General features: G+C 45.8%; 1 protein-coding gene across 1 annotated transcript in view; it reads left to right on the forward strand.

The window, feature by feature from the left end:
* LOC146782699 (vomeronasal type-2 receptor 1-like) overlaps positions 1-25,249 on the forward strand; it is a 152,451-nt gene that overhangs the window by 21,947 nt on the left and 105,255 nt on the right. The gene's annotated exons all lie outside the window — the stretch shown is intronic.

Consider the following 25,249-nt stretch of genomic DNA (forward strand, 5'->3'; position numbering starts at 1 on the left):
GATGCCTGGCCTCCACCTTGGGGGTGCACAGGAGTGGACGCCTCACAGGGAAAGCCAGGATGGGTTCCACAGCGGTATTCGTACAAGCGCCTTGAGACCCTTGCGGGTGAGTAGTGCGCTATACAAGTATCAAATTTAATAATTGCTTCTTCAGGTCTGAGGTTCTGAGCAACCTGTTTTATTTCCCGGCACCATTTGATATATTGCCTGAGACTGGAAGTGCTTGCAAACACTATTGTGCAGCATCAGGCTCTATTTAAACACTTATTAGTTTAGGAAAATGTTATTTTCTTGGTCTAAAATCTTCAATACATTAAATGAGACACAAATGAAGAGCAAAATAGTGTATTAATATTTTCTATATTTAGTAGAAGTTGTTTTTCCTGCAACATTTAGATCACAGTGAACAAGTTGTTATTGCCTGGCCATTTTGTAAGATGCATTTTGTTTATTTTAGCATGCTACATCTGTGTTCTGGCAATATTTATATCAGCCAAGAATCTCATATGCATGAATCGTTATTAAATATCTAAACTGTTTGTTTCTATTATTTTGCCCATATTGCCCTTTGCACTAAATGGCAGCGTTCCACGGGTATTTTGCAAAGCAGGTTGCATTCCTTATTACTTTACATGGTATTGTGGTACTATCACTTTTTCTACTGTAACACACCTCCAGAACTCTCATCAGAGCTCCACCCCATTTCTTTTCTATCGTGTAATGAAAGGCTGAGCAATGGTCTGTCTGAAAGACACTCACAGTGTCAGGGACAGCCAGCCAGATGCTTTACATGCAACTCTGCACAGGTGCCTAAAGGCCTGAGCCAAGCTTTGACAGGCTGAAAATGTTGTAAGGTGCTGGATGCCATCTTATAGTAACTTCAGAGAACCGAAGTAAACAGAAGACAAAAGGGGCCATCCCAGCACACATGACAAACAAGAGTCCATGAGAGTCCAGCAGGGAAACGTGAACATCATTGTCCTGCATTTTTCTTTTGAGGATCAAGGACAGAAGAGTTACGACAAACAATTTCTTGGAAGGCTGTGTTGAGTTGTTTTCTTTTTTTTTTAAGTTCAAATAATTTTATTGAGAAAAGAGAAAAAAAAGAAATTTGAAGTGACCAAACACATTATGCAATAAAAAATTGCACATCTTAACATTCCATGCTCATTACATACCAAACAAAAGAATTAGACCAATAGTAGGAAAGTGAAAGAGAAAAATGCAAAATAGATGAAATACATATGTCAACTGGGTATGTGATAGAAACTAATGGAACTATTAGGGAGTCTAGGGTGGTTTAAGAACCTCCTGTTGAGAGGGTTGAGGTAGTGAACACTTTTTGGCACTAGTATCAATAAAAAGTGTAACAAATCAGCACGTTTGGTTGCCAAGGAAGGTGGGTACACAAAAGCAGTATCTAATCTACGGTCATGGCAAACAGTATACCACCAAGCCCTGTAAGAAATCTTCGATGAGTCCTTCCAATTGACAGTAATTTGTTGAAAGGCAACCGCCAGCAGTAAGTCTATAATCTTAACATTAAGAAAAGTATCATCCCAGATGGGCGAAATACTACCCAAGAAGATGTGAGAGAAAGAAAAAGGAAACTTAGGGGCATATCAACAAGGGCTTTATCTCTGCTTTTTTGGCTTTAAAATCCAAAAAAGCAGAGATAAAACTAGCGCCCTATCAACAACAGGGTGCTAACACGCAAATTTGCATGTTAGCACCCTTTTACTCTATGCTTCCCCTTGCATCTCTAATGAGATGCAAAGGGGGCGTTCCAGAGTAAAATAATAGGAGAAATGTCGCTAAGCGACATTTCTCCTATTATCAAGAATGTCGCTAACCCTGTTAGAGACAAAAAAAGCAGCGCTAACCGCGGTTAACGCTGCTTTTTTACGTCTGCTAATTTTTATACTTAGCCATGATATCCTATGGAAGGAGGATATCATGGCTAAGTTTGCCTGTCCCTATCAACAAGGTAACGTGTGATTATCGCTGGGTTTCCAGCGATAATCTCACGTTAGCCTGTTAGCGTGTAGATTTTTATCGCTATTGAGATAAGCGTTGCTAATAGCACGCTATCTCAGCGATAAAAATTCACGCTAGCTGGCGATAATTATCCTCACGCTAAGAGCGCTGAGCGATAATTATCGCCGGTTGTTGTTGATATGCCCCTTAGTGTTATAAATTAAATTAATTTGAGACCATACTTGTTTCTAAAAACGTTGTACCTGGGAACAATTGAATAACTTGTGAAAAAGGTCAGCATTGGGGGAGGAACATGACCAACATGTGTTGGGAATCGATGAAAAGCGTTTAGATAGAATAGCTGGTGTAAGCAACAATCTATTATAGACAAAGAATAACGTGTGGGTGATATTTGATGCCCTCAAGGCTTTACGTAGTTTGGACCATACACCATTCCAAATTGATAGTGCCCAGCATATGGCAAAATCCTGTTCCCAGGCTTCTTCCGTTTTTGTCTTCCATATCTTGTCATTAACACTTTGTAGATGCTTATAGATAACAGAGGCCTTAGGTGTAGTCAATAACAAGGCCTGAAGACAGGCAGAGGAGTTCAACGTGTCAGAAGTATGTGGTATAATGGGAAGGTGAGAAAGAGAATACAACACTGCTTTTTTAAGTAAATTATATTTATTGATAAAGGAGCTAGGTAAATGAAATAACTGCTGGAGCGTATTAAAGGGTATAAATTGTGATTCTGAGAATAATTGATGTATCCATATTAATCCTTTTTGTCTCCAAGTCTTCCAGTAAAAGGGTTTGTTATGGATTAATACATTTTTATTGTGCCAAATCGTTGAGTTTAAGAAGGATTTTTTAGAATCACGAATAAAGTGAGAGGGCACCTCGAGTAGTTTAGAAGTGTGTTTTATTATGGGAGTGGAAATGGATTGTGGTTTGCGTGAAAAAGAAAGATACTCAGAAAATGAGTAAGGGGTGAGAAAAAGGCGTTCCACTGAGGTCCAAAGAGGACAGTCATCCGTAGAATCAAGCAACCACAAAGAGGCCTGACGTAATAGGAAGGCTTTCTGATAAGCAGGAAAATCTGGAAAGTTTACTCCGCCTTCTGATTTAGGGCGAATTAATTTTAACAGGGACATTCTAGGTTTTTTGTTACCCCATAAAAAAGAGGATAAAATGGAATTGACTCTTTTCAATAATGTAGTTGTAATGGGGACCGGGATGTTTGAAATGGTGTATAAAATTATAGGCGATAACATCATCTTTATGGTGTCCAGACGACCCCACCAAGACAAGTAAAGAGGATGCCATTTAGCAGTCAAGTCTGAAATCTTTTGAAAACACTTATCTCTCCATAAGTTTACTGTTCCTGGAATTGAAGAAGTAAAGTGTAAACCTAAATATTTAATGGCTTTCGGATTCCATTTAAAGTTGGAGGCTTGAAAGTCTGAACTAAAAGTATATTTCGTTAGAAGTAATATTTCGCATTTGTCATTATTCAACTTGTACCCAGAAATAGAAGAGTAGGCTCTTACTTCCGCTAAAAAGGCAGGAATGGACTCTTCGGGCTTAGACAAGAAAAGCAAGATGTCATCTGCATAAGCCGCAAGTTTAATGTGAGCATTCGGTGTTTGAAAACGACATATGTTGGGATTTTGGCGTAATTTGGAAAGAAACGGCTCAAGAACTAAATAAAGGCGAAAGAGGACAACCTTGATGGACTCCTCTGCCTAGATTAAAAAAAGAGGAGAGCAAACCATTAGCATATATTGATGCGTGCGGTTTAGAGTAAAGGAGAGATACCAAATTTATAAAATTTGGACCAAATCCAAACCACTTTAGAGTATAAAATAAGTATTTCCATTCAACCCTATCAAAAGCCTTTTCGGCATCCAGCACTATTGCTGCTAAAGAATGATCAAGATGGGACGACTTGGATAAAAAGTTGAAAAAGAGTTGAGTGTTATCAGTAATGACGCGACCTTTGACAAAGCCAGATTGTTCCTTCCAGAGCAAATTCGGTAAGAAGGAGTCTAGGCGTATGGCTAATGCTTTGGAAAAAATCTTATAGTCAATATTAACCAGTGAAATGGGTCTGTAGTTTTTGCAAAATTTGGAATCCCTACCCTCCTTAGGGATAAGGCAGATGTGGGCCTCTGAAAAGGAACCAGAGGAACCATTGGAGGAGATAAAAAAATTAATAACTGAATGTAACTTGGGTAGTAAAAGCTTAGAAAAATGAGTATAGAACTCAACAGTAAAGCCATCCGGACCAGGGGCTTTATCCTTTTTAAGATTTTGGAGAGCAGTATGTAATTCCTGCTGGGAAAGATCAGACTCCAAAGGAGATAAGTCCAGAGGTAGCTGCTGAGACCGCTGGATGTCAGAGAAAAATTGTGTTAACAAGTGATCCGTAGGGTCAGTTTCTGAAGAATATAAAGATTTGTAAAAAAGAGCAAATTCATTTAGAATTTCGGCATCTTTAAACTTTAAGACTAATTGTTCATCAAAGATGGAATCAATATTTAATTTGTTTTGGCGAGTCTTTAAATAGTTAGCTAATATTTTCCCTGCTCTATTTTTACCTCCATAAAATTTTGCGCTGGATTTTAACAAGTAAAGCGAAGCATCTTCCGTTGCCTTTTCATTAAAGTCCCATTTGGCCTTAACAAGGGTTTTTAAGCAATCCTCTGAATGAGAGGTAAAGTATAAATGTTCAACTGCTTTAATATCCCGGAGGAGATCCATTATGGTCTTGCGATTCATTTTTCACTTCTTTGCCACGAAATTGATAATGAAATCTCTTGCTGAAGCTTTAAACGCATCCCAGATAGTTGCAAGTGACAAAGAATCTGTGTGATTCCTTTCAAAATAATCAGTAAAAAAAGAAGTAACTGACGCTAAAAATGTAGGATCCAAGAGGAGAGCGTTATTAAAACGCCATCGTCTGGGAGCATTGTTCCTGGGAAAGATATCAAAACCAATGGAAATGGGAGCATGATCTGACAAGAGAATGGGACCAATGTCTGCAAACACAAGAGATTGTGAGATATTATGAGAGACAAACACATAATCAATTCTGGATTGGGTATGATGTGTTGAGGAATAGAATGAGTATTCCCTGGTGGTGGGGTTACAAAGGCGCCATTCATCAAGTAATTTATGTTGAGATATAGTGCGAGTAAAAGATTTGCGTATGCTATTGGGAGTAAAAGGCACTTTTGAATTCCTGTCAACAAAAGGATCTAACACTTGATTGCAATCCCCAGCCATAATAAAATTCTCCTCAATACAATTAGAAATTCGAGTGGACAAAGCAGGCCAAAAGGAAGTGTCTCTACCTGTAGGTGCATAAACATTAAGGAAAGAGACTGGAACATCTTTTAGCAATAATTTGACAATAAGCCATCTTCCCTCAACATCGGTATCTTGCAACACTAAGATAATTGGAAGAGATTTGCGGCATAATATCGCAACTCCACTTCGTTTACCATCCCCGGGAGAGAAATAGACCTCACCCACACAACCCCTTTTTAATTTCATAGACTCATTTTCCGTAAGATGCGTTTCTTGTAGGAAGACAATATCAGCATTCAACCTGGCTAAATGTGATAAAACTCTCTGGGCCCGATTCACAGAACAAACTTAAGACTAAATCCTAAACTTAGTAATAATCTGGTATTCACAGAATGCACCTAGTACTTCTGGTATTCACAGAATGAACTTATTACTTTTGCGATTCACAAAATGAACTTAGGACTTTTGCTATTCACAGAATCCATTTACGACCACTAAACTTACGTCCGCACTCGGGCCGGAATTTCCGCCCCCGGAGCGGAATATCCGCTCCCGGGCCGGAAACACCGGCCTCGGGCCGGAAATCCCGCTACCGGGCCGGAAGTTCCGATTACGGGCCGGAAAATCTGGTTTGGTCCCTACCATCCCCCACCATGCATCAGCTGACACACTCCAGCCAATCCTAGCTCGGCAGCACGTATAACTGCAGAGCAGACACACACAAACCCTTTCAACATGTCACTGAATGTGTTTGTTGCACTGCCCCTTGCCATGCAGCAAAACCACTTGAGGAGGAGGAGGAGGAAAGCCAGAGCAGAGAGGATCTTCAGACAGAGGATCAACTTATTTGGAATGTCCAGTCAAGATATAAGGGCCAGGTACCGTTTCCCTCCAGAAATCATCTTGGATATGGTACGTGAGTGGGAGCAGGAACTTGACTCCGTGACCTGCTGCTCACATGCAATACCAGCATACCTCAAGATCCTATCAGCGCTCCATTTTTTCGCCACTGGCTCATTCCAAAGGGTCTCCAGTGACCATGTGGGCATATCCCAGGCAAGCCAGTCGCGGTGCCTGCATCAGGTACTGCGATGCATCACTGCAAGATCCCACCACCACATACATATGCCACCGACACTGGCCCTGAGACAAAGGGCAGCACAAAATTTCTTTCGCATTGCACAATTTCCACGTGTGCTGGGTGCAATTGACTGTACCCATGTGGCCCTTCAGCCACCCCGCCACATTGCACACATCTTCTGCAATAGACACCGATGGCATTCCATCAACGTGCAAGCTGTCTGTGATGCCAGAGGGAGGTTCATTGATGTGCATGCGGTGTTCCCCGGCAGTACCCATGACAGCTTCATATTCCGCATGTCACCTCTTGCCCGGCGGATAGCCGCGGAAGAATTTGGCAACAGGTGGCTACTGGGTAAGTACCAAGCGTTAGAAAGGAGGAATATGTGTTTTTGAAATGTCTGAATGCCCCCCAAAATTAACCATTGTACTTTAAGAATCATAAAGCTAGATACAGGGCCCACCTGACAATGCATGTAATACAGTATAGATCATGTCCTGTGCAAGTCAAAGAGGGAAATCTAACCAACTGCCCTTTCCCCTCTACTCAGGTGACACTGGGTATGCACTCACCCCACATCTCCTCACCCCTTACAGGCGTGCAGACACTGTACCACAGCGTAGGTACAATAGGGCACACATACGGACTCGAGCCATCATAGAGCGCACTTTTGGTCTGTTGAAGTCGCGATTCAGATGTCTCGACCGTACATGGGGGGTGCTGCAGTACTCCCCAGAAGTAGTGTGCAAGATCATTTTAGCCTGTTGTGTCTTGCACAACATTGCCTTAACGCATGGCTTACAGATACCGCTGGAACCTCGGCTACCTATGAATCTGGGAAACCGGGCCATGGCACATAACCGAGGTCAGGCATGCAAGTCCGTGAGCAGCTTGTTGCCACGTTCTTCACATGAGCAACCTGTAGTGGAATGGACCAAATGTGGATTGCTGTCTGTTGCCAATGATGAAACTTGGATATACACGACTGTGTCAATAAATTCCTTCCTGAGGCAACTTTGCAAGCCACACTAACTGCATGTTAATCACAGCTCTTGACAGTAGTCAAAAGGTTGAGCCTGCATCAGCACATGTGCCCATGTCAGCGATCAGTGTAGTGGATGTCCCGAAAGAATCTATAGCCGCAGATGCAAGATGATACATGTACTGAGAGACACAGCCGGACCTCATGAGGATGGGTCTCTTAATCAGAAAAGGCCATAACCATAGCATTGTCGGCCCTGTGCCATCAACAGATGTGACTCCCCCACAAATGATGCGCCCACGACGTGAGTGATGCAATGGGTCAATCAGACACCATGGGGCAGATTAATGTGGGACTTGCGGCCCTTTCACGCAGCCGTTGCGTCACTTTTGTGATGCTGCGGCGGTGCAAAGCCAGCGCCATGCTGCGGGGTATGTACTATATGACGCATCTGGGAGATGCGTCACGTTGTAAAGGCCTGCGCCACATGTTGGCGTTCTGGCGCAGGGGGGGCCTTCCGGGCGCAGAAACGCCTCCTAAAAATCTACAATATTTCACTCAGTCACTTTTAAGGCCATGCTGCGTCAAAACCCTGCGCCTGCTTGAAGCAGGCGTAAGGATTGACGCAGCATCATAGGGATAGGGCACCCCCGAGCCTTGCTGGAGCTGCGTTGTGCATGCGACGCAACTCCAGCAATGCGCCGCCTTTCCAACGGGGGATGCGTCACGCACCTGCACATCCGAGCAGCACGGTGCACCGAAATGTCAATGCGGCGCATCTGTGTTGGCGCACGGGTGGGCAGATGCATCGCAACTCTTCTGACGCATCTCTGCTGATTAGCAGAGATGCGCCAGAAGCCGTAAATCTGCCCCCCTGTGTCTGTGATATATCCACACTTCTCAAACACAATGTTCCGGAACACATCACACAACTCTGCAAATGAGCACCTAATATGGACTACATGTACCATAATGCAAAGCATGAGAAACTGAAACAGAAACTGCAGAAATGTCTTGAAATGGTCACTTCACCCTCTTGTCACATTTAAATAATTCTCACATGCACTGTCTTTTCTTTTTTATCCACAACAGAACAGCAGGATGGCAGTAGATGTGATTCCAGATTGTGGATGGATCTGGATGACTACAAAATGGCAGGCAACTACTTCCTGTGATGTATTTGCTGCCTCCCACTCCCTTTCAAACATTTCCTGTATGGAATTATATGTTCCGGGTCATTTTCGGAATTTGCGGCCAAAAAGCGGACACATAATTTCATTCAGGAAATGTTTTACAGGAAGTGGGAGGCAGGAAATACATCACAGGAAATAGTTAGCAGCCATTTTGTGTTCATTCTGAGTCATCCTCTATCACAGACAGATCCTCTGACATCCTGCTGCTCTCATCCTTCTTATTATCCCCATAATGGCTGAGGGTTACGAAGAGAAGGCACCCCCTTTCACTGAAAGTGAGTTGGACATCTTGGCTGAGGGGGTGCTGGCCAAATTTTCTCAGCTATATGGGGACCCTGAACACCAGCTGAGCAATGCAGTCCGGGCCAGGCTGTGGGCCAACATCGCCGAGCACTGCAGTGCAGTGGGAGTCCACACCAGGAGTGCGAGGGCATGCCGCAAGCGCTGGGAGGACCTAAAACGGTGGGCCCGGCACAAGGCTGAGGAGCTGGTGGGCCAGTCTTCCCAGCACCATGTGCATCGTCCTCGCCTATCCCCACTGTACAGGAGGGTCCTGCGATCAGCTTGGCCGACCCTCCATGCTCAGCTGGAGGAGCATGAGCAGCAGCGACATGGTAAGTGCATCATATGCTAAATGTGTCTGGGAGTATGATGTGAGTGAAACAGTGCTGTACCATTGTGTGTCCGATGCCTCCATTCACAGATTCCGTGTCCATGCAGCAGTAACCAAGCTTAAAAAGGCATACTGTGGCATATGGACTGTACAGGGCAGAGTGCATTTTGGGAGTTGGAGTCTCGTCATGACAACTGGCTAAATGAGCCATATTTGTGCATTTGTACTGAAATCAGCTCTTCCTGCACCACTACAATTGGCACTAGGAAATCATGTGTGCATTGGATGAGCAATGGTACATACACTGTCCAGTGTGCGCATGGCAGGCCAAAGGGTATTGGATGCTATGACTTGCATTGCATTTTTAGAGTTTGGGTTCCAATTGTGACAAAACATCATGTGCCATGGAGTCCAGACAGACTTTGACATCCTTGCATCACTCTTAAGCGCTTCTAAATTTACAAGGGGTGTCCACTGACAGACATCTCAGCCTCAGTGGCCTGTTTCACATTTCACATGTACAGGTAGCTGTCACAAAATTCCCCCAGTGTTCAGCGGTGTACTGCATTACCATATCAGTCACCAAAGCCAATATGTGCCACTGGATTGTCAGTACATGTGTGGGGACAGCCAAAGGCTAGACTCACAATTTAGCTACAGAAATAGGCCAGAGCCTCAGTGCATGTGTGACCCACATTTGCCACTTGTCGTGTCCCATACAATGCTACAAAGCAGATGACACTTGTCCAGACCTTCAATAGCTGCGACTCCCTATGAATGGCCATAATCTGAGATTCGGGACTTCATGTTCTCCATTGGTGACTGCTTTTGGAACCTGCACATGTAGCTGTGGCAGGACACACAGATCCCCAGAATGCCAGGTTGAGGGTTGGCCAATACAGTTGTGTAAGCCACACACATCCACGTGAGATGGCCATGTCAGACTCAATCCAGGAACTGAGGGTGAACATACACGTAATGTCAGCTCATAGACACTGACAACTATTGAGTGTGATCAGAGGAAAATAAGTCTGACCTTGGCTTCTATGAATGTGTCTCGTCCTGCATGACACAAACATAACATTCGGATTTTGCTTACATTTCAGCAGGCACAGCTGGCGAAACAGAAGGGCAGCAGGACCAGGTCCGGAGCAAGAGGCCACCAGTGCGGCGGCGGCTACACCCTCTTTCCACCAGCGAGGAAGAGGAGGATGAGGAGGGACCCTCAACATCAAGAGGCAAGGGGATTGCGCCCACCCGGACTGACAAGGGACACCCTGATGCTGGTGCCACATCCGGGTGGAGGCTGCAGACATTGAATCGGGGGGGGGGGGTGAACACGACACCTCGGACCATGAGGTGTTGGAGAGATACTCTCCTCAGGAATCTTCACCTGTGGTCCCTGAAAAGGTGTCCTCGGGGCAGGCCAACAAACAATCTGGGCCTGCCATCAGCCCCTCCCTACCTCTAGAGTTCCCCATTCCATCGGGGGACCCAGCTGCATCCCCTGCAACCAGTCCCCCTCATCGTAGCCGCCAGCTCCCCAACATCATTGGCTCTGGACCTCAGGCACCACATCCCTCCTTTTCCACCCATGCCCCTCCCGGTGTTGTTCCTCCTGTGGCTGTGCCAGTGGACTTGATGTGGATGTGTGAGGGTCAGCCAGACATGTCCGCTCGCATCCAGCTACAAGTGTGTATGGAGGTACGCATGATGCGAGAGGACATGCTCCGAACAATGGCCACCCTCACCACCAGCATCAATTCACTGTCCGCAGCCATCTCATCTGTTGTCTCCCCAATCCCTTCCCATACCACTGTCAATGTCTCCCCCTGTCCGTTGCCCCACACTGTTTCCCCCCGTACTCCTCGTGTGGCACGAACCCAAGTGGTGCCTGTTCCTGCACCCGCCATACGTGTGCCTGCATCGGACTCTGAGGATCTGGACATTGTGGTCCTAGAGGATGACCAGAAGGACACTTGACTTTTGACGTGAACAATTATTTCATTTTCCCCTTGTAAATAGACTGTTTTCCCTGACGCTCCCTGACGTGTTATATTTTTTTTGCCCCACCCCAATCCAGGTTCCCATCTCCCTCTGCATTAAGATCATCATTTGTTTTCCTTTCTCCCTTCCAAACGGACGGTTGTTCTTTTGTACCTTCTTAAAATACAATTCGGAATACTAATAACTTCCACTTGTTTTACTTCATTCTGAATGTCTGGTTCTGAATATGGACACATATTTGGTGAGTCATCTGCTATGCACATAATGGCTGGTTGCAACGATGGGTTACACTTGTAACTGTGTCACACACACACATACCTTCTCACATCTCGAGGCCACCTGCAACGTTACACAGGACATGATACACAACAGATTATTATTTTTGGTAGGTGTTTATTTGGTGCACACACAAACACGTGCTCACATTGTCCCGGGTTCCTGTCACTGGTGAGTGCGACGCCGCAATTTGGGGGGGGAATGACCGCTCCGAGTGCTCAGGTCTGGCTCGCCGCCTACGTGGAGGTGGGTACTGTCCAAGGGTCTGTCCAGGGTCACCCACATGTGCTGGGGCAGATGGTGTATGCACACTTGATGGCTGTACAGGTGGTGGTGGTGCTTGTGCAGGTGGCGGGAGTGACTGTACAGGTGGTGGTGGTGGTTGTGCAGGTGGCGGGAGTGACTGTACAGGTGGTGGTGGTTGTGCAGGTGGCGGGATTGGTTGTGCAGGTGGCGGGAGTGACTGTACAGGTGGTGGTGGTTGTGTAGGTAGCGGGAGTGACTGTACAGGTGGTGGTGGTTGTGCAGGTGGCGGGAGTGACTGTACAGGTGGTGGTGGTTGTGCAGGTGGCGGGAGTGACTGTACAGGGGGTGGTGTTGGGAGTGCCAGTTCAGCCCGCTGGTGTGGATGTCTCCCTTTGCTGTGTTGGTGTGCAGTTGGTACAGGTGTGGGGATGTGCTGTCCTGTGGGCAGATATGATGGTTCCCCTCCCTGCGTTGACCGTGAAGGGAAAGGTTGGCTCACTCTCAATATGCCCTCCATCATCTTCATGGCCAAGGCATGGTGTCTTGCACTCTCTTCCCTCTGGATGGATAGCATGTCTCGCATATTTCTGGACATGTCCTGCCAAGTCCTATCCATCCTATCCAACACTTGGCTCAGCCTCTCCACCGCCTGAGGGAAGTGGACCATGTCCTGCAGGGAGTCCGACATGGTGGACAGGGTAGCCCCTATGGCACTAATGTCCTGCCTCACATCGCTCTGCTGTTGGAAGAAGTCCTGCTCCCACTGGTCATCACAGCCAGGTGCAGGCCCTCTCTGCAGCTGTCTGCCATGGATGGGATGTGCAGGTCCTACGGCAGGGGGTGGGGTGGGAGGTGGGAGCCTGTGGGCAGGTGAATGGTGCCCAGGGGATTCCAGCAGCACAACAGGGCTGGTACTACCCCCAGATGGTGGAGAGGATGGCAGGGATACACTGTCTAGGGAAGAGTGGGTAGGGGAACCACCATGTTGCTCCTGGACGTGAGGACTGTGAGGGAGTGATGTCTGTGTTGTGATGCGTGTGTGCTGTGGCTGGTTTGCTCGAGTCTGGGGACAGGCCATGGTATGCCTGGGAGGAGGCGGAGGGACGTTGCTTGGCAGAGGAGTTGATGCCCTGACCGATTTAGCCAATCTGGCAGGATATCGCGCATTGGCATCTTCATCATCAGACATGTAGTCCTCATCATCCACCAAGTAGAGGTCCTCAGGAAATTCTTCCTCCTCCTCCTGAGCAGTGCTTGCAGCCGACATGACAGCTTGGAGGATCAGGGGATTCTCCCCTCTGATTCCACGTCGGCCCGCACTGGTCATAGGCCTGTCATCCTCGTCATCAGCATCCCCTGGAACAGAGGTTGCAACCGTATTAGGGATTGACCTGGTATGACATGTGGTGCAACACAAGGGTTTGTATCAACTGTACTTTGCATCAACAGATGAGGATCATGTGACCTGTGTAGGGTACCACCACAAATGACAGCTCACACCATAGCACTGAGGTGTTACACAGATACAGGCAAACTCACCAGCTCCAGCCACAACTCTCTGTCCCTTGGTGTTCCCCCCTAGTGTCACCTGCTGGACCTGTCTCATCACGGGCCTAGCTGTCCCTGAACCAGCAGCTGTAGAGGGAAGTGACAACATTCTCAATTATCTGCATCACCAATTGTCAGACAGGCACATGACACTCCTGATTTGTATTTCACTTTGTACACAACAACTGCTGATTACATGCAGAGGGGATTCAGGATCTCTGACATGGCTTTGGAGTCGAAGCCAGTGACACACCTCATGCTAGAATTACCTGAAGGACGGCTGCGCGAGGGTTGGATGTCATTCAGTCCCCAGGATGGTGCATGCTGCTGGGGTGTAATCCGGTCAGCAGCTGTGATAAGACATACAGGTCTATATTTTGCAACAACAGATGGTAGCTCTGAGCCAACAGGTCATTCTCAATGACCATTTGTGGGTAATCCAGAACTATGTGCAGCATGTTTAGCTCCTGAACTTTACATTTGGGCACCTGCTCACATGCTGCAGTTGCCAGCCGTTCCCTCCACACAGCAGTGACATCAATCAGATGACACATCAACAGACACCTCATGCTAGAATTACCTGAAGGACGGCTGCGCGAGGGTTGGATGTCATTCAGTCCCCGGGATGGTGCATGCTGCTGGGGTGTAATCCGGTCAGCAGCTGTGGTAAGACATACAGGTCTATATTTTGCTACAACAGATGGTAGCTCTGAGCCAACATGTCATTCTCAATGACCATTTGTGGGTAATCCAGAACTATGTGCAGCATGTTTAGCTCCTGAACTTTACATTTGGGCACCTGCTCACATGCAGCAGTTGCCAGCCGTTCCCTCCACACAGCAGTGACATCAATCAGATGACACATCAACAGACACCTCATGCTAGAATTACCTGAAGGACGGCTGCGCGAGGGTTGGATGTCATTCAGTCCCCGGGATGGTGCATGCTGCTGGGGTGTAATCCGGTCAGCAGCTGTGATAAGACATACAGGTCTATATTTTGCTACAACAGATGGTAGCTCTGAGCCAACATGTCATTCTCAATGACCATTTGTGGGTAATCCAGAACTATGTGCAGCATGTTTAGCTCCTGAACTGTACATTTGGGCACCTGCTCACATGCAGCAGTTGCCAGCCGTTCCCTCCACACAGCAGTGACATCAATCAGATGACACATCAATAGACACACATGTATGAGAAGATTACTGATAGGAAGGGATAAATGACCCGGATTCCTCGCCATTACACTGCTATCACCTTTGCCATTCAGACTTACATATTTCCAGAGTCTCATGTTGTTTGTTGTCAAGTCAGAAAGGGTTTCATGTGTGAGATTTACAATAGTCAGGGACATGATGTTGCTCATTTGTGCTTCCCCACGCATGAAGTCACACATATTTGTATGAGAGAACACAGATGTCTTACGTCCGTCCTTTGAGTGTCCTCTCTTTGCGTACTCTATTTCCCAGATCATGGTACTACTTAGCTGACGACGATTGGTGTCTTGTACAGCAGACATCCAAACCTCTTTTGTCAAACACTAACCTATACATGTGAATACAGTAGGAGAGGAGGCAAGCAGAATGTAACATTTGGTTTATACTCACACATTGCGGATAGGCTGAGAGGCTTTGATGCCTTCAGCCTGCACTGGATTAGCGTGTTGCACTTCTGCCTAGTCATTTAGCAGGTGTAACTGCATGAAGATTCACCTTAGCAGCTCCTACATTAATCTCAAAGGTACACTACTGGCATCAGTGTTGGCCTCAGCCATGCTATTTTCATCATGGTGTTTCCTATCATTGAATTGCAAGCCGGTTGTGTTTTGGTCACTTCATATGACTCATGGTACTATTGAATGTCCATTCTGCACTCACTTGGCATACATTTTGTGTCATCCTTTCATTAGCCACCAGGGTCTGATCTTGCATGGGTTCAAATGCCATATGTGAGCATATTGTGATGCAGAACAACAGTGTTGTCATACACATGCAACATACGGCGGACGTGAAAGGCACATTTCTTGAGCAGTCAGCCTGATATATTCTTTGGTTCCCCTCCCCTGGCCCAGCACGGGAACAGTGTGTGGGCCCTGAACAGATGTCACAGCCAACCTTGTAGCAGAAGTCAGTGTGTGTCTTTGATTCTGGGAGGACCTCGTTGTACCTACAATGATAAGTGTGTTTTGCTACTTAACATTCCGGCAGCCACATGTGATGCACTAGATTTCTGGCACAAAGGATGAGCACAAGCAGTTGTGGGCACCAGCGTTGCATTAGTGTGTTATACGTAATATCATGATTGCTCCCACATTACTTCGAATGGGCCCACTACCTGGATGCAACCTATATCACAATGACATGTCTACGGATCCTGATGTGAGGTCCACTATCGTGTTTTGTTGATGGGCAACACAGAAGCCAGACAATGTAAGTGGTACATGACCAGCTGTGTGGACTGGGCATTTGATCTATATTGGAAACATTCAAAGTTGGACAGTGTATGCATTGTCAATACTAATGACCCTGGGATCTCACTTGTGCATCATTGCCATATTTCAGTCAATTACTTTGATTGATTACGTCTACAGACACCATTACAACATAGTGGGGGCACCCTTTTGAGTAGTTGTGGCACTCGATAACAGGATTGGATTCCCAGGTCTGGGCCTGTTGCTGTAAAACATGTCATGTTCCGCAATTACGAAGGTTTGATGAGCCAAGACATGTAATATATTGTCTTCAGCTGTTCACAATTATAATTAGCTAAAGGTGGATGTCCATTGACTACTCCAATAGTAATGCAGCTATTTGTACATCTCTGGTTGACTTTCATATGTGGGCACTACATGTCCCTCGGTCACTCCTGGCAATGTATGCATTTTGACCATCTCCTGGCCACTTTGACTTACCAGTCGGTGAGGGTGTACGGTGGCGATGCCTCCCAGTAGATGCAGGGACCTCTGCTGCGGCAGTTGTCTGTGCTCTGGCTGAATGTGTCAATGGGTGAGAAGAGAGAAAACTAAACATCTGGAATATGTGCATGTGAAACCTTTCTGTGATTTCCCCATTTCTTCTGCATGCTAACAGCGTTATGCAGTACTGCTGCTGACTGGGCAGGTAGGAGCAGTGGTGCATTGGGGTCGTAGTGGCGTGGCAGGGTGGGAAATGTACAACAGAATAGGTTTCTGACTTTTGGACCAGATGGTTCTCTCACCTTCTGCTTTGTGCTTTAAGCTTGCACGGGGTGATTTACTTCTTAGAGATTTAGTGGCATGTTTCCACGCCCCTTGTAATACATTTACACCGCAGTTGCGTCACTTCTGTGACACAGCGGTGGGGTAATACAGGTGACAAATTTAGACTTATTCACAATGTTATGCATCTATGGGGATGCCTCACGGTGTGCGGTCCTGCGCAACATTAAACATGCATCAGCTGTGATGTAGGCAGGGTGTGTGTTTATTTGGTTATGCCTCGTACAAGTGATGCATTGTAATCGCCGGCATTTCACGTAGTCACTTTTCATAGGGTGTTGCCATGCAAACTTAAACCAGCTTGAGGCACCTGTAATGAGTTGCCCTGAACGTTAGGTGTAGGCGGTCCATGGACATAGTTGGAGTTGCGTCACACTTGCAACACTACTCCAGCAGAGCATCCCCCTAATGCCATCAGTTGCGACACCCATCTGTCTATCCCAGCGCCACAGTGCACCGCATTGTCAATGTGACGCATCCGCGGTCGCACAAGAGTTGGATTGGGTGTGGCATTATTACTGGCGCATCTCTGCTGTTATTTGTCAATTGCTACTTAGCGGGCTGGTGTATTAATGCAACTGGACAGTGGCCATGTTTTCAGAAGTGGAGGAGGGATTTGCCATTTCCATCGCTAAGGATTGTGGGACTTGTAGTGCTACATACAGAGGGTGACACAGGAGTCTCTGACTGACGGATTCATTTATACACTTTGGACTACTTCCTTATTCACACTGACGGTGCAACACAGACATTCTATTCATGCACTTTAACCTTTCATCCCACTTACCTGGTACCACGTAGCGGACGTCACTGACAGGCAGCCCATGGACCAAGTGGGGGTGTATGGTTGTCAGGATGTCCTCCTCCTGTGTGGTGAGGCGGATGCGTGGTCCAGAGTGTGCGGCTGGGAGGATCCGTTGTAATTCCATCCTGGAGTATTTCTCCTCTACCCTCAGCCGCTCATCCTGCCATTTTTTTTTAACGTCCTGGACAGTGCGCCTGTCCTCCCCCAATGCTGTGACAGCAGTGGCTAATTGCTGCCACAGGGCTGCCTTCTGGGTCCCACTGGTGCAGTAGGGTGGGAGTCCATAGAGGCGTTTGTGGTGCCTGACAATGAACTCCACAAGCATGGTGGTCTCCTCTGCTGTATAGTTCCTCTTTCTCTTCAGGAGCTCCATTTTCTTAGCCGGTCTCTGCTTGGAAATACAAACTGCGTGTGGCCGAACCGGTTCCTTCACTGTGTGCTGCTTTTAAATGTTTTTTGCTGCTGGTCAATCTGTGTTAATTGGCTTCAGCTGGATCATGGTGGGGGATGGTAGGCACTAGCAACATGATGGCTAACTGGAGCTGTTGGCTAGGATTGGCTGGAGTGCGTCAGCTGATGCATGGTGGGGGATGGTAGGGACTTGAACAGGTGTTTCCCCTTGACTCAAATGATCAATGGCAACAGTTAATGTAGTCTGGTCCCAATTCTGATGTTCCTGCCCGGAAGCGGGATTTCCGGCCCGAGGCCGGAGTTTCCGGCCCGGGAGCGGATATTCCGCGCCCGGAGTGGACTTTCTGGCCCGCGTGCGGACTTTCCGCTCCGGACCCGGAAACTCCGCTCCGGGTGCGGAAATTCCGGCCCGAGTGCGGACGTAAGTTTAGTGGTCGTAAATGGATTCTGTGAATAGCAAAAGTCCTAAGTTCATTTTGTGAATCGCAAAAGTAGTAAGTTCATTCTGTGAATACCAGGAGTACTAGGTGCATTCTGTGAATACCCGATTGGTACTAAGTTTAGGATTTAGTCTTAAGTTTGTTCTGTGAATCGGGCCCTCTGCCTTTTAATGGGAGAGTTTAACCCCCTAATGTTCCAAGAAACCAACTTAAGTGACATAACAGATAAAATTGAAATTCATATAACAATTGAAAACTATTGACCAATTCAATGCAATAAAAAAAACAACAGTAAAAGAAGCAAAATTTGTGGTACATAAATCTAAGTCCAGATTCATATAAAAGCATGGAAAAATGTGAGAAGGAGAATAAGAGAGAGCAGAGAATAGGATGAGCTTAGAATACTGCAAATCATAACAGATGTAACAACTTATCCAAGGACGTAGAGAAAGAAAAGTCCCAGAAGAAAAAGTTTGTACAAAAGTTAGATAGTTAAGGAAAGAGATAGTAGGGTGCGAGCGAAAGGTGGCCTGGTAATTTATCTCTCGAATGAACTTTTAACCACAGACATCAAAGTTATTAATACCAATCCCTATTCCCAGATTATTTTGATAACACTTGACAAAACACAGGTGTTTTATATAGTTAATTTTTATAATAATTTGACCCCCAAGGATATACTTCCAGTCCTGGAAAACATCTATCGACTCTTATTTGAAGAGCGTCTCAATCATTCTAATTGCAGTATTTCCATAGTCTGGGGTGGAGACTTTAATCTTAACCTCTGTAAGGGAGGTGATTCCAACATCTGTGGTATTGAGGATGACCTAGGTAACAATGTAACGCATTTCCCCCATACTAAACTAGGGAATTATCTGACCGAGATAATATTCAATTTAGATCTCGGATTTACTAACGATCTTGTTTCCCCCCCAGTCCCTTTTACTCCTACCTTCAATGGCAGGGGACTAACTAGTCTGATTGACTTTGTTCTGGTTTCCCAAGCTTCCAAAGATCAGCTACATAGCGTTCGAACTGGGATCGACCCCAGCAGCGACCACTTCCCTAATATTCTCGCCATCGCTATCCCGGAAATGTTAGTACCACCCAGTAAGCAAACTCTCTTAATACAAGACACTTTAAGGGTAAATAAGCTGAACGGGTATGCGATCAAATGGTGTAAAGTTGATGCCGAAAAGACTACTTCAGCAGTCTTGAGCCGCATACTCCCGCACATAGAAACGTGCTTAAATTTACAGTCGCTTCCCGGTCAGGTACTGGAAAGTTTCTCTCTCATTACATCAGAAATTAAGAGAGAGCTGTTCCGTAAAACGACGGGCACAAATCAAACAAAAAAGGGTTGGTTTAATTCTGCAACAAGGCGCTCACATCAACTATTGAAGAAAGCTCTTACTAAAACTGTCAGGGATAGCGAGGAAGTGAGAAGATTGAGAAAATGTTATAAGCAAGCACTAAAATCCTGCAAGGTTGATATCAAGAAGGAATTATGGGCCAAGCTGCATCAGAGTAGCTCTCTTAAGGACTCGGCCACTTTCTGGAAAATAGTTAGAACTCCCTTTTTGACTGATCAACAAGAGACCCCAAGGATCGAGGTAGCAGTGGGTGAGGCAGCATGGGTTGACCATTTCTCAAGGATCTTTGGTCTCTCGGATGATTCTATGCCAGAGCCCCCCCCAGATAGTGCAGGGATACGGCCTACCCAAAACTACAGTAGGTCTCCTCCCACCCCTAATTCTAACCTTCATTTTGGCCACGATGAGGTACTTATGGCGTTGCAGGCCTCTAAATGTGGCAAAGCCCCAGGTCCTGATGGGGTCCCTGTGGACCTATTCAAAAACAACTTAGAACTATGGTCCCCAATTCTCACTAGGGTCTTCGAAGCAGCCACTAAAATCGGCCCACCAGAGTCCTGGACAACTTCTATTCTTCTTCCTATCTTTAAGAAGGGCGACCGTAATAGTCCTGCCTGTTACCGACCCATTTCCCTCTTGGATTCTACCGGCAAGGTGATGGGTCGGCTGCTTCTTAAAAGACTCCAGGATTGGGCTGAAAGCAATCAAGTGGTTTCCGACCTACAGTACGGCTTTCGAGAGGGACTTGGGACAGTGGAGCAGGCACTAAACCTTTCCCTACTGATAGGTAAATACGTTGGGGCTAAAAAGGGGAGGTTGCATTTTGCATACGTCGACTTATCGGCGGCATTCGATTGCGTTTCCCATAGTAAGTTATGGAAACTCCTTTTGGCTATGGGGATAGATCCTCTTCTGGTGAATTTTATTCGGAATCTCTATTCAGGGGCCTCAGCTAAAGTACGGTACGGTCTGGGGGGGGGAAGTCACAGCATCATTTCCAGTACTTAAGGGTGTCAGACAGGGATGCGTTTTGGCCCCCTTTCTTTTTAATCTATATACAAACGGTTTAGAAGCTGCGATGTTGGCAGGAAGCCAGGACCTACCAGCGATTGGTCACCGTTCGATACCCGCGTTGCTTTACGCGGATGACGCGGTGATCATGGCCAGGACCCCACGCCAACTCCAACTTCTCCTCGATAGATATTGTGACTTCATGGCAGCCCTCGACTTAAAAGTAAACATAAAGAAAACGTTTGCCATGCACATGGGGAAACGCCTTAGACATTCCGGCTGTATCCAGATAAACAATACCACCCTGGAGACTGTTACTGCATACCCCTACTTAGGTATTCTGATAGACAATACCTCTAGTTGGGGTCCCACCCTCCAGGCCAGAAAGTTGGGGCTCCTCAGGACTACAACAGCTTTGGTCACATTCGCACAAAAACTAGGCCAGCGCCCTTCCCGGGAGTTGATTCAGATTTATGGGGCCAAGTGCCGTCCAGTGGCAATGTATGGGGCAGGGGTCTGGGGTTACATCGACACGGAACCTATCCAAAAAATAGAAAATGCTTTCTTGCGGTACCTTTTGGCCGCCCCCAAAAGTTCACCAATTTACGGTTGCCACATGGAGTTGGGGGAAGATTACATTTCGGATCTTATTGCAATCCAACCAATTCTTTTATGGCATCGTCTTTGGGTTACTCCAGAATGCAAACTGACTCGGCAGCTCATCTCTGACTGTCTCACCTTAGAAGGTTGGAAAAATATCTCGTGGCTGCTGTATGTTTATAAATTTCTGAAAGATGTAAACCTGGAATCTCTTTTCATACTTCCTGAGTCTTCAGCGGACATTTCACGCAAAAATTTGAAAACCGCATGCTTATCTCATCTACGTGAGCTGCGCCTAACATCAGAGATCTCAAAGCCCACAAATCTCCATCTTGCCGCTGTACAAGTCTCATTAGGAATTCAGCCATATTTACTAACCAGTGCCACCCATTATGAAAAATATCTTTTAACACGATTCCGGTTTAACACTTTCTATCGGTTGATTACCTTCCCGAAGACAAAAGATTGGTCCAGAAAATTAATTCCGTGTCCCTGTGATGGCCATTCTGAACAATCATTATTGCATGTAGTCCTATTTTGTAGTTATTATGATTTTCCACGTCATAAGTGGATTTTACCTTTACTAAAAGTCATAGGCTTACGCCAGTGTCGTCCGGCCCTTCTTGCATTACAACGTTTGGACACTGAGCATAGCATCTTTTTAATATCCAGTTTTCTAAAAGCTTGCGTTAAATATCGTGAAAACTATGACCTTTCTTAATTCGCCAGATTGTAATGAATTAAAAGTAATTATGTGTTATATACCTGTTGTATTTACAATCAATGCATATTAACTTTTTCATGATTTACTTGAATATTTTTAATCTCAAAACTTTGTTTTTAATTCTTGTATACTTTTATGGTTACAAATTTTGTATCCGAATAAAGTTTTAATTGATTGATTGATTGATTGATAGTAGGGTGAGCTACAAAACATGAAAGAAAAATTGCAACATAAAACAAACCAACAAAACACAAACCTACAAAAAGGAAAACTCAGGGAGAGACGTGAGGGGGGATGGAACCACATGGAGTAGGCAGCATGTCTGGGGCAGCTGAGCAGGGGAACCACGAGAAACCGCATTACAGGCATGAGAAATCTGTAGGGGCAATGAATAATCAGGTTAGAGGGAGTATAAAGGAAAACATGGTGAGGCAGGCAATAACAGAGACAACAACAGGGAGCTAATAAACTAGGCAAAATCAACCATCAGCATATACTCTATAAAATCCAAGAACAACAATACAAAAGAAAAAAGATGAAATGTGAGGAGGACAAAATTACAAGAGAACAGAGAAGATATAACAAACCCACAAATCAGTCAAAAGTCAGATCAAGAGAAGACCGGAGCGAAGCCAGAGTAAACTGAGGAAACAACTTATGTATACAATTCTATGCAGAAAAAATGGAGATCGAAACAATTTGAGAATATGAGTACATAACCAACAATAAATAAACATTAGAACAAGGAGAACAACCAAATCCAGCACCAAAACCACATGGGGTGAGGAGCTGTAAGCTTAAAATAGAGAACAAAGTCAGGTGTTGAGCGTTAGAGAAGAAGGTCGTTGAGTGTCCATAGCAGTCGGGTTACAAGAGTTAATAAAACTCTGCAGTCGAACTGGATCTTCGTAAGTTGTTGTTCTGTTGTTATACGTGACTTTGAACAAGCAAGGGTGGAAGAGGCCATATCGGGCACCTAGAGATCGGAGAGCAGGCCTCAAGTTGAGAAAAGCTTTGCGCCTAACAGCAGTAGCTTTGGCATAGACCTGAGCGAAGAACAAAGTTGAGCCTGACCAGGTAATGCGTTGAGCCGATTTGATCGCAGACAGCACCAACAACAGGTTTGTATATTCTAGAAAGTATATGATTACTCCTCTTGGTCGTTGTGAGGGTGACATATTGGAAGAAGGACGACCCAGTCTGTGAGCTCTTTGAATGTTGAGCAAAGTGCCTTCCGCCAAATGAAGCACGTTGGGAAAAAAGGAGGTAAAGAAAGTGGGGGGATCGGACCATTCAATTCCCTCCACCAAACCATAAATGCGTAAGTTATTTCTCCTACTTCGATTTTCAAGGTCCTCGACCTGCTTCTGGAGCGTCGATACTTGAGATTGAAGCTGGGAGACGTTCGCACACTTATCACTGAAGGTGGAAATACTTTGTTCAACAGCAGTGACTCTAGTGTCGAGTTGAGACCAGTTGTCCGTAAGGACTTGAAGCTTAGAGTTGGTGTCCTCCATAAAGGGCCGAAGGGCTCTTATCTCTTCCAACAGCATCTCCATGGAGACCAGAGAGGCCGATTTTGGAGGAGACGGGGGATTGTGCTTTAGGCGCTTGGTGATAGCCTTACCGGAGGGAGTAGGTAAGGGATCCATGACGGCCTCCAAGGAGCTTGATATTGACACCTGAGAGTCTTCCAGCTTAGAAAAGGTGGCGAATATCCTGGAATTTTTCATAAAAACGTGTTTCTGGTGCGATTTCGTTGACAGTGCACCCTACGTTCTTCCAATGGAGATATTGGTGCAGCCACCAGCAAAAATAAGAACAAAAGTCAAGAGAATGAGGAGGATTGTATGAAGAGCTGCCAAAGGCACCGAAATGTCACTCAAGTCAGGTTGAAAATGCCCATTGAGGCTTAAACAGGGCAACAAAGCATCAAAAAAGGTAGTCAGAAGCAGTGAAAAGAGTGAACAAATTTAATAAAGCCATACAATGAAAATGAGGGCCTCATGTGAATAGGGGAATAAGAGAAAAGTTCAGTGTTTTGATATAATTATGCCTGTGAGGTATAAAGAGATAAGCAAAATGGCTGCCAAAAAAAAAAAAGGCTGGATAAATAGTCACCAGTCTAAAATGCCTCAAAACTGCATTTGAAGGATGCCTGCAGGTGGAGATGAAGTATGCCCAAAAGAAAACATGAGAGAGAAAAAATTAAGAAGACACATTTTTGAGGAATATGTGGGCAGCAAGCTCTCAGTTCAGGGGAAATTGCCGTTGCAGCGAGCTAAAATGGCGGCCGCAACATCACGGAAACGCCTGAGTGACTCACTTGGGAAGTAAAAGCATTTCTCCACCGCGTAGAGAAGCGCTATTGAGCGCATGGCAGCCAGCGTGTCATCAGAAGTCCTGTTCGGGTTGTATGTTCGCCCGACAACAATCCGATACGCGGAAACTCATGGTCCCGGTGAAGCGCCTCAGCCGGACGCCGCCATCCACCGCGGGTGCCAAGCCACGCCCCCTTGAGTTGTTTTCTGATGTGGAGATGACTTGGGTCGGCTATTGGTTGGAATGCAAGGATTCCATAGTTTAGGACTATCCCTCCCAACAAGCAGCTGCTGGGTTTCTGCAGGGTGAGGGGGTCTGAATCATCAGATGTCGAGATGCTGACCGTAGGTTACTAGTTGAAGTTTAGTGTGAAGCTGGCTTTTTCGGCCTACTTTTCTTCCAGGTAAATGCAAAACACATTCAACTTAGTTTTCCAAAGAAATTGGACTCAAATTAGAGACATTTTTTAGGATTTGTAGTGTAGTATTAAATGCTTTACAGAATAAAATGTTATGAAAGAAGTGGTAATAACATTTTATGGACAAATATTGCAATAGCTATACAATGCGAACTAGTCTTGATTAAATTCAGTTCTAGCATTCACTGGTAATCAGTGTTTTAAATGCTGTTTAACGTGGCAGGAACTTTAGTTAAGTTCACGCATGCCTGGACCCCATGATTCTGGAGTCATTGAAGCCTGTCTGTCAGATCCTGGGATGCTGGAAGATAGCACTGATGTACACTGGAGGACAGAGGTCTCCAGAAAGGGGACCTGTGATGAAACATCGGAGTATTCAGGTCCATAGTAGCAGGTGTCACCAGAGCTGTATCAGGAGGGTAATCCATCTATTGGCTGAGGATCATTGGCAGAGCTGTTCAGATTTCCAGATTGCAGCAGCAGGGAGTGTTAAATATGCAACTGAGCAGCACAAGGCGAGGAGGAGTTTCCAACAGCTTCTGATAGAGATAGGGGTGACATTCCTCAAGCCCAGCGAGAAGGGCACATCACAAGGTCAGTGTAACTGGGTCATTTGCAAATCCTCAAAACACACTTGTAATATCACAAAAAG

Source organism: Triturus cristatus, chromosome 12, assembly GCF_964204655.1.
Source record: "Triturus cristatus chromosome 12, aTriCri1.1, whole genome shotgun sequence".
Lineage (NCBI taxonomy): Eukaryota > Metazoa > Chordata > Amphibia > Caudata > Salamandridae > Triturus > Triturus cristatus.